This window comes from Lissotriton vulgaris, chromosome 10 (assembly GCF_964263255.1).
Source record: "Lissotriton vulgaris chromosome 10, aLisVul1.2, whole genome shotgun sequence".
NCBI classification, from domain to species: domain Eukaryota; kingdom Metazoa; phylum Chordata; class Amphibia; order Caudata; family Salamandridae; genus Lissotriton; species Lissotriton vulgaris.
Genome location: NC_141698.1, coordinates 115,176,680 through 115,189,823, shown reverse-complemented (window position 1 = coordinate 115,189,823; position 13,144 = coordinate 115,176,680).

The window sequence follows — 13,144 nt, the reverse complement described above, 5'->3', positions numbered from 1 at the left end:
GGCAATGTTGGGCTCCACTGCTGATTTGAGTTCCCCTGTCCCAGTATTCACCAGGGCCCAGAATTTCCTAGAATCTTTGGCGTCTAAGGCGCCAGATAAATCATGCCAACGGTCCCAATCCCACTCAACCCTTGCATTATTCAGTGCCGCTTTATAATCCCTCCTGAGTTCTGCAACCTTACCCTTATTGGAGCCATCTTTTATGGTAGCAATTAACTCAGACTTGATCTTCCTGCAGGAAGAGTTATACCAAGTCGGGGTTCATGTCTTTTTCCTGCGTAACGGTACCACTGGATAGAAAACCTCTGCAAGACCACTCACAAGTTCCGCGTGAATTTGGGCTAGTTTCTTATTGTAGTCAGTGGGTCTCGGTTGATCTATAAGATCATCCACTTCTTGGAACCTGGGGAGTGCTATTTCATATAACTTATTTAAGCCATCTTCTGTATTTAGCAACTTTCCCCATTTTACACAACGCCTATTTGTGGTAAGAACCAGGTTCCCGGGGTCGTCGCCAGTAGAAGAAGTAGAGGACCCATCTACAGGTGCGGGGTGTTGCACCTCCAGTAGGAGGGCATTGTGGTCGCTATCTATTCTGGGTACCACCCTGAAATCCTGGACTTTAGGCCACATGCTTATATCTATAAAAATATAGTCTAGCCTTGACTCATGATCTTTTCTGTTAAAAGTGCACAGTGAGGGGGTATCGGACGGGGTACGCCCATTGCATGCCCTTATTGCGAAGTTCAAAGTAAGGGACATAATCTGTACAGCCAAGGGGGACCAGGTTTTGGGGTGGGGGGAGGAAGATGGTGGAACTCCCCAGTAATCATCCTCGGTAGTGAGAGCGCCCTCCTTTAATACTTCTAGGGGTTCAAAATGGCAATTAAAGTCCCCACCCATCACTATCTTGTGGTCGCCTGGCAGTTGTCCCAAAAAGGATGATAAGTCATCTAGGGTGGATGATTCCTTGGCCACAGCAACTGGGAGCGAGTAAACATTAATAATTGCCCATGTTGATGTGCCAGGCCATCTGAGCAGCACACACTGGATGTCCTGCGAAAACGTAGCCATATTTTCCGCCTGACACCCAATATGACTTGCAACCCAGATCGCCAAGCCACCCGAGGGCCTCCCCATGCCATTCCACTTAGCCGGAATTTCAAAGATTGCATACCCCGTTCTGCTCTGGGTTCCCTCGCCCATGTCTCCTGAAAGAGGCAGACATCACTGCTATCTATCAGGAGATCCCAATCTGCTGTATCCACTTTATTAGCAATCCCCGCCACATTCCAAGAGAGGACCTTCATACCTAAACTGCATGGTGGTCCTGCCCCGTCAGGTGTAACTGATGCAGTGACTGTGGAAGGGTCAGGATTTTCCGGGACAATTAGGGCAGATGGTATGGGGGGCGGGACACACACGGCTAACGATGTCAAGTTGTTGCCCGTCAGACCTTTAGGTGAATTCTGCACTTGACCCCTAGTACTTCCAGGTGATACCCTTCTCCCCATGGGGGAATCCTGTACCCAGATGTTGGTCTTGCAAACCGCTCTCGGCACCCCCCTACCCAGATCCCCGTTAACAGTTTTTTCCGGAACCTGTTGGGTGGCACCCTTTTGTGGTCAGTCTACCTGGTCAAGACAGGAAAATCTATTCGGGTGGATGAAATTACCATGAATGGGGAATGCATTATGCTTGGGTCTATATCGTGAGCCACCACTGCAAAGCCGACTCTGGTCCAGCCCTCTTCCCTCCTCATTGCTGGGTTACAAGCATTTGGATAAAAATGTGAAAGAGACACCAGTTCAATAGAGGTATTACCAGCACTACCATGCCAGTTGCAAATATATGGGGCGACCTGCGGACTTTTAAAACTGACGATTATACAATCCCCCACACTATTTTTAGAGGTAAACCCAATCCATGGGACCCTTCTAACCATCAGAACGTCTCCTTTGAGGTTGGGTGGGAGTGGCCTATGGATGTTTAGCCAACTAATTACCTTGTTGCGCAGGGAATCCTGCGGTTCCATTGCGCCACCGGTAAGCTCTGGTACTCCCACCATAATTGCAGTGTAAGCTACTGCCTCAGGGGGCAAATTGACTGTCCTACGCCTGGTGTTAGGGCTAATAGGACGGCCAGTTTGCCCATTGACTGCTCTCTCCTGTCTCGGTTGTTGGGGCGGGGCAGGTTGTTTTGACCTTCTCGGAGCAGGTACCGGGGGTCTCATCGTTTGGGATGTTGATGGAACCGGTTGGGGGACAGATGCAGTGTTGTTACTAGAGGCTTCCCCCGACTGAGCTAGTGGAGCATTTGTAACCTGGGAATTTGTTACGGGGGTCGGAAGACTGGTCCTAGCACTATCCCTAGGGGCCCTATGTGCAATTACGCCCAACCCAGGGTCAGCACCATTGTTCGTGTGGATGTTTTCTATGGTCATCAATCTGGCCTCTATGGAGTCCAATTTAACAGACAAGGGATTCAGAAGATTTCTAAAAATGTCCGTAAGTGAGCTAATGAGCAAATCTGTGGTGTTAGAAGGGGCCCCACCGAAGATAAATGGTCCAGTGCACACCGGTAGGGATGAGGCTGGTAGGGGGCAGGAAGGTTCCGTCCTATTCCTCGGGGATGTAGCCCCAGACGAGGCCACAATGTCTATGTTATCATCTTGAGTGGGCGTTATTTGATCAACTTTAGCCCTTTTGGCGCCTTTTGGCTTCCTTGACCTCTTCCTTTTGGACGGATGATCCCCTCTGCTGCTTACATATTCTGTTGGTGCTGCATCCAGTGCCCCCTCCTGCGACTCTATTTGTACACAATCAGCGTTTGAGGAGGGTTCTACAACCCCAGAGAGGGGTAATGAGTCTCTATCCCTGTGTGAAGTTGAGGGTGTCCTCAATTGTTGTAGGACTGACTCAATAGTCTGATCAATGCTGTCCATAAGCGACAGATGGGTGGCATCAAGCAATAATGGTGTACTAGCATTAATTGAGGAGTCCGGAGAAGCCAGCGACAGGTTATCTATACCCTCCTCAGATTGACTTTCTAGCACAGTTAATCCTTTATTGACCACAGCGTTAGCCTTAGTGAGAAATTTTTCCATAGTGCCAGTAAACTGTTGAGCCGCCTTGCTTCTGGACACTCTGAAGGCCATGTTATATGGGGCGATTGGAGGACGAGAACCACACCAAGAGGAGAGGAGTGGTGGGAGAGGCAGGGCGTCAGAGGGATGGCCCGGTCCGGTCTCTTCCGGCCTCTAACGGCCTAAAACGGCCCGCCCTTTGCCCGGGCTTAGCCCGGCGCCCGCCCGCGATGCGCGTCCCGCGATGCGCGTCTGTGTGCGTGATGATATAGATGCTCTGGGTAAGGGGGCGTGCCAGTCGGGAAGAGTCTCCAGGTGCGGCGTCTCAGGCAGCCGCTTGGAAACCTGGGACTCTCAGTCCCGCTGGGCCGCTCCTGGCAAAGTCACTCCCCTTCTGAGCCCCTCCGCAGCCTTCCTTGTAGAGGGACACACAATCCTGGATCTGGTACTTCGAGCGGCTCCCGCGAAGCGGGGGCGCGAGTCGCGGTTTTGTCCGCCCAGGGCAAGGGGGCGTGGCCAGCCGGGAAGAGTCTCCAGGTGCGGCATCTCAGGCAGCCGCTTGGAAACCTGGGACTCGCAGTCCCGCTGGGCCGCTGCTGGCAAAGTCACTCCCCTTCTGAGCCCCTCCGCAGCCTTCCTTGTAGAGGGACACATAATCCTGGATCTGGTACTTCGAGCGGCTCCCGCGAAGCGGGGGCCGCGAGTCGCGGTTTTGTCTGCCCAGGGCAAGGGGGCGTGGCCAGCCGGGAAGAGTCTCCAGATGCGGCGTCTCAGGCAGCCGCTTGGAATCCTGGGACTCGCAGTCCCGCTGGGCCGCTGCTGGCAAAGTCACTCCCCTTCAGAGCCCCTCCGCAGCCTTCCTTGTAGAGGGACACACAATCCTAGATCTGGTACTTCACTAGCCACAACTTTCCCGGTATTCACAGTAACCAATCTATAATTCTACATACAATGTCTTACAAGATCACTTGTGACTTTCCATATTACATCAGTATTAAAAGAATATGAGACGAATACAAACAGCAGGTGAGGTCAGTGACACGTCACTACATTTACACTACCTTGCAATGGGTAGGGAGGACCTGACTAGCTACTCACTGCTAACTTGAAAGCTATGATTCTCTTCCCAAGCACCAGGAATTAGAATAAACTGTCCAAGGGGAACAGATTTATTTGTTTAAAAAGGGGGTGCTTCAGCACCCTTTTTTTAAACTGAGCCATTAATTTAGAACATGAACTGCAGCAGAGCAGTAAAAATGTCATCTGCATTGGTGATCAGACATTTTACCTCCCTACTGTAATTAATGCAAGAATAGACAGCAATACTGTCGCAGATTATGACCAGCTAAAGAAAAGTGGTGAAAAGTTTAACTTTTGGGGTGAGTCAGGCTTGTTACCACAAAATATTCTGCATTATTTCTGGAAAAAAATCCTTAAAACAGCTCTTATGGCCTGTGGTAATGAGATTTCTGCTGCGGGTCATTACCACAGTATTCAGCTTCGACATATAAGTGAGATCTTGAATGTTCTGAAGTATGTAGGATCACCCTATATTCACCCTATATTACATCTGCCCATTGCCTCACATTTATGGCAATGCCATTTAGCCAATACCCCCCGCCCCCCGTAAACCAACTCCCCCCCCCCCCCCATCCTCCAGTTAATGCTTGCAGATGCTGTGACAGAATGGTCCTGCAAAATTCCCTAGTAACAGGATTTCAGCTAGGTACCATAAAGGGCTTATATTCATCAGTCATGCTAAAGTTAGATGTACACGTCAAAGAGTGAAAGAAACAATATCTAATCATAACATGATTTATTTGGATGCATGAAAAGTGCAATTACATTGAAAACACATCTGGCAGACTCTGTCCTGATAATCCAAGAAATACCTGTGAAATAGCTGAAAAACATTAATAAAGTAAAGGCAAAAATGAGACCAGAAAATGAGAACGCAGGCTACAAAGTGAATGATGTATAAACATGCAAGACGCAAATTCAATATATGGTAATGGCCACTTAGATGTCTCTGATGAGGTGGGTGTATTTCACGACTAATTGCTGTCACACCCCATTGACTAGAAATTGAAGGTGTGAAAAAGAATAACTGCATTAAAGACAAGAAATAGCATTAATGAAACAGAAGAGCCAGAAGACGGGGGTCTTATTCAGAGCACAGCACGCAATTTAGAGATATGCACTTATAATGGAAATTAGATTTCTGCTGAACTTTACCTCACAATTTTCTCTTTCATTTAGAGAAATGTTATAAGGGGGCAGAAATGAAATGTGCCCTGGTCAGATTACCTCACAATTTTACTGCTCCTGCTGATTTAAAATTATGGTATAACAACAGATCGCCGTGCTATTTCTGTCACTGATTGCCACCAGCAAAAAGCTAGCATAGGAAAGTGCCCCTTTTTAGGTTTTGCCTAGCCAATGCGTACGAAGTACGCATGTGCTAGGAAAAATCCTAATGAGTATAGTATGGGGGCTGGGAATCCGCCCCCGTCTTTCATTGGCTAGCTCCATAAATGGAGGCTAGCCATTGGAAGACACGCTTGTCCGTCAATGCAGGACCAGATTCGGGGGCGTTCCTGAGAATTTTTGGCTTTTGGCGACGTCAGCCGAAAGCCAGTTCTCGGGAACGCCCCCGAGTCTGTTCCGGCATTGACGGCACCCGCCCTCAATACAGTTGCCCCGTCCCTTGCCGATTTTTTTGAGCCCCCTGGCAGGTGCCCACCCTGCCAGGGACATTGCCGCCTTTGAGCGAGTGCCACTTTATATTTTAATTGAAGCCGGTGCCCACCCGGCATTGCCCCGTGTTTACACCGCCGCCGGCCCGGTGGGAGATTAGGAGGCGCTGTCCGGCCTCCCGACCCCAGGGCCGCGCTGCGATTGGCCGCGGCCCGGAAGTCAGGCAGGCCGGTGGCGGGACAAGCGGAAGTGCCGGAGAAGAAGAGCTCCAGCGAGGGGAGCCTAAAATGTCGTCCAGTGGCGCTATAAGTAACTATTACGTGGACTCCCTGATGGGGCACGAAAGCGAGGAGGTCTACGGGGCACGCTGCATCCAGGTGGGGCACAGCGCGGCCTCCAGGGCCCTGGGTGGCACCGAGGCGTCCGACTTCTCTGCCTGCAGTTTTGCGCCCAAGTCCGCAGTCTTCCCGGCTGCCTGGTCTGCGGTGCACTCACAGCCACCTACTGCCACCGTCAGCGGTCTCTACCAGCCCTACATGGCCCAGCCAGCGCCCAGCGGTGGGCGCTATGCGGTGCGACCCTGGCTGGAACCGCTCTCCACCTCCTCCGCCGCAGCCTTTCCTGCCTTCCACCACCCGTACGCGGGCGTCAAGCCCGAAAGCATACCCGCCAAGAAGAGCGAGTGCTCATCCTTCGAGCCCCAGATTGATTTCCCCCCTGCTCAGTCCGAGATAATGGGGCGACCTGTGACTTAACCCTACGCCATCTTCCATTTCATGTTGGCGTTCCTCCATGGCAGGTTTTGACATATCTGCGGATTCTTTTTCCTAGAGTTGCAAACAATCAAGCACTGCACTTTCTTCTGTGATCACTTTCAGTTTTGCCAAGTAGAGCATCATATATTTTTAAGGTTTCTCTCGAGCAGTTTTCTCTTTATAACTTCAACTGTACTAGCTGTATGAAGTCCAGGAAGAACAGGATTCCATTTCCCACCCCCTTAACTTGTAGCAGGCCTTTTGTTCAGAAGAATTGCATTACTGTGTCTAACATTTACGTTTTGTGCGATTATTGTGCGCAGGGGAGCTCCTGGTTTAGCAGTTTAGGGTACTGTCACATCCGTTCAAAAGGTAATTTGTCTGTACTGACATGCCTGCATCGCATGCCATTTATCAGTATTGGTACATCAGTCTCTCCTGATGCAGGTGTTCCATGTTTTAATACCTCTAGAGATACACTGTTGGACGCGTTACCTGCCTTAGCCTTATCTGTCAAACATTTTACAAAGTGATAGATACTCTTGTAGTAAAGCAACAGTCCCACAGACCACACGTCTGCACAGACGCACCTATTACACGTGAACTCTGTCTGGAGTAAAACATTAATTACTCAGTGCCATATATGTTTAGTGGCACCTATTCTGAACTGTTAAGTACACACATTTTAGTTCTTTTTTCACACTGAAAGCTAATTTCATGGACGCATTCCTGTACTGATTTTTGATCCAGAAACAGAGATTCTGTATGTCATTGTCAGTATTTGTCTGCTTTTCATCTGAACGGATGCAGCTCTTGTGGGGGACATTTTAGGTCAAGCCTACCAGACAGCATAAGATGTCTGGCTCCAAATGACTTATTGTGGGCTTAACTGGGAATTTACATGGCCGTACTGCCTCGCCATTGGTTGGCTTTATTGTTGCTCTCATTTGCTTTTTACTTATTCAATGGTTTTTCCTGTCCCAGCTTATGTTTGTCCCTCCTCTGGGGCGTATCCTCTTTACCATTTCTCTGATTGGGTGGCCTCTGCACTTCCACTGTTCATTTTTAGGGAGCTACTGTTTTCTTTCTGCTTAAGCGCTTTATGAGAATGCATGTGTTTTCCATTTCTCACCCTTGTGAACTTCTCCATCTTGCCAAATGCCCCCACTGCACTCAGTGATGCTGGGTCTCTCGTGGTACAAGCTTTCTCTCATGTGCTTCTTCCCCTGCCAAGCATACTGCCACTCCCATGCTCCTTATTGTTTCTCACTCATGTGTTTCTTCCCCCATCCCTCATGTCGACCTCGCTCATGTGCTGCTTCCTCTCCCACCTGCTCCTCTGTTTCCACCCATGTATGCAACAATAACACTCAAAAAATGATTGTCCAGTCAGTGCTTCTTCTTGTAAAATGGATTAGTGCATTTATTACACACACACATGCACACACGCACACACACATACACATTACTACTACTAAATATTATGCAATAAATTACAAATATGCACATGTGCTAGATGGATATACCTTTATTTTTACCCTTTAATCACATTTGACCCCTAGTGGGTCATACCCCATATTAACAATCCCCTTCATATAAGAGGCAACATCACAATATAAAGAAGAGTAGTTTTAGATTTTGGCTGGGTCCAAACTGAGGTGGCATGATGGGCAAAAGAACAATGGAATGAAATGCTACCCAAGAAATTGCCAGTATTAAGAGTCATTGGAACCATTCCTCCCATCACCTTTTGTGTGTTTGTTATTTTAAATAAGACACACCTACTGACGTTGTCAATGGGTCACCACATCAGTATAAAACAAGCATTTGCAATGCAATTAGTCTCACATTGGTAAAAATGAGAGCAATTGGTGTTGTAAATGCAATTTTTTTTCAAATGTAAGTTTTTTAGTTGTGAGTTGGTAGAGCCTTTCTGTATTGATCTGAAACCAATTCTCCGTCTTCAGAGATGAAGTGTTTCACATACACAAAGCAGCAGAAGATCTGTTTGCAAACCTCAAAGGCTACAACAAGCGTGTCAGCGACATCAGGGAGTGCAAGGAAGCAGCTTTGTCCCATGCAGGGGTTACACACCGAGAAAGGCGCAGGTTTCTGAGATCTGCCCTGAAAGAGTTGGGAACTGTTCTCTCAGATCAACCTGGTCTGCTGGGCCCCAAAGCGCTGTTTGTGTTCATGGCCTTATCCTTTGCATGCCCTCATGGTATTATTGTAGAGCGCTATATTTATCTTTTAATCTATGCTTGTCATGTTGGCATAGTGCAGTGTTTACTTTGAAATGTTCTCCACGTGCGCTTTGTGTGCAGTTAATTTGTTTCCTGTGACTGAAGCCAGTAAGCCGTTGGGATCTGAGGATTACTGGAACAAGCGACAATTGGTTAAGTTAACTTCAGAACAGGTTGAGATTATCTCTAAAAGGCGAGATGGAGTCATGAGTGCTGATTGGGCACACTGGCTACAACCCTCTGTTTAAACCTCAGGTGAAAGAAATACTTGTTTGAATTCCACTCAGGGAAGCTCTTGTGTAAGTGAGTTTCTCCTGTGGGTGTCCATGTATGAGCTCGGTGGGTTCACGTGCCAGGAGAATGTCAAAGCAGTTTGAGGATTTAGTGCTTTCCTGAGCATTCACACGTGTCGTTTTAGTTTCTTGTTTTAGTTTTATTTCGGATCAAAAGGGAAAAGATGGTGTAATATAATGCGATGTTTGGCTGTGTGTGTGGGGGGCTCTGTGTGGGTGCGTGTGTGGGGGGGCTCTGTGTGTGTTTGGGGGGGCTCTCTGTGGGTGTTTGTGTGTGTCATTTGCGAGATGAAGCTAGTGGCATTGTAAATGACAATGCCATTTATTTATGTTAAAAAAAACATAAATAAAAATAATGTCAAGAGCAATGCCAATAGCTCTAACTTTAACAAAGGCAAACCCATTGCATTGTAAATGCTTGTTGCATGGTTGCCCCTACTTTTTGCCTAAATGTTGATGTACTTCGACTAAGTGTGTGCTCTGGGCTCCTGCCCAACAGGTACCCAGGGCCTATGTTCTTTCCCTATACTGTACTGTTGCAACACTCAATTGGCAACTCTTTGGCCATGTGTAAGTCCCTTGTAACAAGTACCATAGGTTACAAGGGCACCTATGTGACCAGGGAAGGCCTCTAAGAGCTGCAGCACTTATTGTGCCACCCTTAGGGGCCCTGTACCTTTACACGCACACACTGCCATTGCAGGCTGTGTGTTTTGTTGCAGAACAAAGTGAAGAGTCGACATGACGCACATCCCTGTGTGCCATGCCTACAAGCCACTGTCCTGGCATAGGTAAGCCACCCCTCTAGCTGGGTGCACTATACCAGTGGTGAGGGTACAGGTGCATGAGCCCTGTAACTGTACAGTGTCTAAATCAATTCTTAGACATTGTAAGTGCAGTACTGCTATAAAGAGTATATGGTATGGGAGTTTGTCATTATGAACTCCACAGCACCAAAATGGCTTTATGAAAACTGGGAAGTTTGGTACCAAACTTCTTAACACATTAAACCCATAATGAAAAACGCACTAAGAGGGCATCTTAGAGATGCCCCCTGAAAGACGACCTAACTCTAGTGTCCTGGCTGAGTGGCTGCTCGCCAGCTTCCACCACCAGACTGGACCCCTGGGTCGAGAGCCTGCCTTTCTCGGGGTCTTGAACCAAAGCACATCCTGGGACGAGGTGCCAAGCCTTCTCCCCAGGATGGGCAGGGTCCATGAAGGGGAAGATTCAAAGGCCTGCCACCTTTGTGAGCTACCCCAGCCATTTACTGCTACCAGCAACAGGCCCCTACTGGTTCTGACCCCCACTTTAGGTGGGAGAATCAGCGGGAAAACCAAGACAGGAAGGGAAGTGGGCCCCTCCTTTGCCAACACCAACCCTCAGGTAGGGGAGGCGAGGTGAAGCACAACTCTCAGTCTCCGCCATCTTGCAGAGGAGGGGGCCCAGCCAACCCGAGTGAGGCTCAGGCCCCCCTTCCACCGGAGGGTGGTATAATAGGGGGCGTATCCACCCCAAGTAAGGGACCCATTGGTACCGACCGATACCCTACCTGTAACATCCCTACATTTAGCATTCAGGGGCCATCCTGAATGTTGTCTTCTCAGAGAAGAGCTGAAAAGACAAAGAAGGACCGATCGGCCGCACAGGGAGAGAAAGAAGACCCCATCTGACTTGGCCCCAGTCCTACTGTCCTATCCCTACCTCAGACTCCTCCAACAGAACCTCAGTGTGTCCCGCAGTCAGCAGTCCTCAAAAACTTGGAAAACCTGCCCTACCTTTGAGACTAAAAAGGTCTTTGTCTGCCATGAGCACTGGACTGGCTCGAAAGTAACCGACTCTGACTCTGACTCTGGCAGACTCTGTGAGTTTCCACCATTCCGCTCCAAGCGCCCTGAGCCCAAGTGACCCAACACCCTAAGGAGGTCCCGACAGTGATCCTGGCCTGGATCCCAGTGACCCCTGAACTTCCATAAGTTACTAAAAAACAAATCTGCAGTCAACAACTGAAAAGTCCCTTCAACTGCGACTGAAGGCGACCCCTTGGCCCGACTATGTGACTGAAGCGGTCCAGAAAAAGTAACCGTGACTGTCAACTGACTCCTTCACTGTATGCATGCAGTCACAGGACGACGACTCCCAAAGCCCCCATTCGCCTCAACAGCCGCTGACCGGCTCCGAGGGAACCACAACCGAATTTGCAGCATTAGCCAAGACCGCACCCTACACCCTGCACCATTGGCGTTGTAGTTCTTGTGTTGGCCAATGGGCCCTTCGGGGCTGACGTCGACCCTAGGAGATTTTTGTTCCCCAACCTGGAGGCCTGCTTGATGCAGTCGCCAAGCCCTCGACCGTGCTTAGCCCAATGGCTAACGTGTGGTCCATGTACTCTGCACCCGGCCACTTCGGAGCCGCTGGCTGTGCGACTCGATTGTCCATTTGAATAAATCCTACTGGCAGACCCGTAAGCTCAGTTCTGCCTTCTCATGACTAAATGTGGCTCATGAGTAGTACTGTAAACGTGTATTAATTGGAGACACACTGGACTCTGTGCACACTATACCTTACTTTGGTATGTTATATACAGAGCCAGCTTCCCACAGCTGTCAATAAATGAGAGGGAAACTATGCAGAATCAAAACACAAACTTAGGGGCCCGATTACGAGTTGCTGGTACTCCCATGCTTAAATTCCTGAGTTTGAAGGTATTTAACGCTACCAATAACGATCGAATGCGTTAAGCAACTCAACATGCGTTAAATTTGGGCAGCTTAACCCTGCTAAAATTTAATGGGGGAAAACATTATTTACCGTATCATGTGGATTTTTAAGCGTCAAAATTCTAAATCTGCATGTTATTCCCCATGAACTCGTAATAGGTGTTTATTTATCGCAATCAATAAGTAACATACCCCGTGGCCTTGTTATTTATGAGGGGCATTAAATAGCACCTGTACTCATAATCAGGGCCTTAATGTTAGTTATTCCCCCTCACTTAGGGCGGGGATTTAAATCTGGTAGTCAATAGTAATAACTAGAGGTAACACAACTACTGCTGCCGAACATTACCACAGGATTTAGCAACAAGAAATGAAAGAAGGTTTTACACTTTTCATGGTTAAATGTGGGGTTGTTTTTGATTTAGTTAGTTGTATGTATAACGTCAAAACCCTAGCATAGGGTGTCTGATGATTTACATAGTACACGTATATACATTTGGTTACACAGTATCTTAATTACAAGACAAAGGTGAACATAACAGAACATTTGAAATCCAGTTTAAAATAGTTACATGGGTAATTTAAGCTAAGAGGGCATGCATAATTTGAGTCTGGACAGAGGAAGCTTTTTTCAGGATATGTTGTTATAGCTTGAGGAAGGAAGAGATCGAATGAGAAAATCTGATGAGCAGCGGGGGGGGCATTCTATATCTTGGCAGCCTCAAAATTTAGGGGTGTGGTTCTTCTTCAGGGTTAGTCTTCGTAGGGTTCTTTTACTACCAGAGGCAGGTAGTAAATGAGAGATATATTCTGGGGTGTTAAAATGGATTGCATTGTCTGTGACGCTAGCTGTCTTGTATGCAAATCTGAATTATATGGCACTCTATGGGCACGCGTTTGGGGGATGAGAGTACATGTTTGATGCACATACGTCTATATGTATTTTAGATCACGTGGGCTGCTGCATGGAGAGGCGCTTGGAGAGGAGCTAGGCATGACTTGGAGAGAGCTTTTACTAGGGCATTTCCACACTCAATCCAGGAAATAGCCATAATTTAAACCGATAGCTTGAGGCCTTTTTATAAAAGAAGATTTTGCGATTAGGGAGTAGTTTTAATTGGGATCTTGTGTTTCTGAACATTTCTTTAATGCAAAGGTCACAGTGTCACTCTTTTACTAGTCTGACATCAAGGAAGTTGACAGCAATGGCAATATTTTTTCTGTGATCCCCCTGTCATGGAAACAGTTTAGTTCTTGTGCAGCTGCTAAAATTTGTTAATGGAAGGAAGGATACATTTTGTTTTAAGAAGGATACAACTCTACTACATGGAGGTCATCCAAGAATAAATTT